This window comes from Penaeus monodon, chromosome 19 (genome assembly GCF_015228065.2).
Source record: "Penaeus monodon isolate SGIC_2016 chromosome 19, NSTDA_Pmon_1, whole genome shotgun sequence".
In the NCBI taxonomy this organism is placed as follows: Eukaryota; Metazoa; Arthropoda; class Malacostraca; order Decapoda; family Penaeidae; genus Penaeus; species Penaeus monodon.
Genome location: NC_051404.1, coordinates 19,993,432 through 19,994,054, shown reverse-complemented (window position 1 = coordinate 19,994,054; position 623 = coordinate 19,993,432).

The window sequence follows — 623 nt, the reverse complement described above, 5'->3', positions numbered from 1 at the left end:
AAGACTTCGCGTGTCATGACAAGTATGAAGTATTAAAATCTCCCAATTCCCGCACATGCTATCATGCAACCTTTACACGACTTGCGAAATATTACAACCTCATCCCTGTACCTCGACATCCCAAGTTAATTGCCGAGATACAATGATGACACAAATTACGTATGTCCGAAGCTCAAAACATGTTTCAGGCGAGTTTTAATATAATGCTGATCAAAAGGGAACAAATCTATTAAAACAAGAATAAAACGGAACATCAACAAAATGTACAAATTACAAGCAAATAAAAACGCAAATACATATCCTAAAAGGTTGAGGACCGATACCTTGCTCGTTATTGTATATATATAAACTCCGATACAAATCTCACGTGTTTTCAAATTTGTTTTCCTATCATCGACCAAAATCTAAGAGCATACAAAATGATGTAACATCGATAAAAATAATGGTGAGAGTGACGCCATCAAGCTGTTTTAATACCAAGAGGAATCCTAACTTAAACAGATGATGCGATACCAATCACCACCAATTTACCACCACTTAGAACAATTAAGAATGGTTGTGTGGATTACTCATCTTTACAATTTCCTAACGCCAGAGACGAAGAGTAAATAGAAGAGAAAATC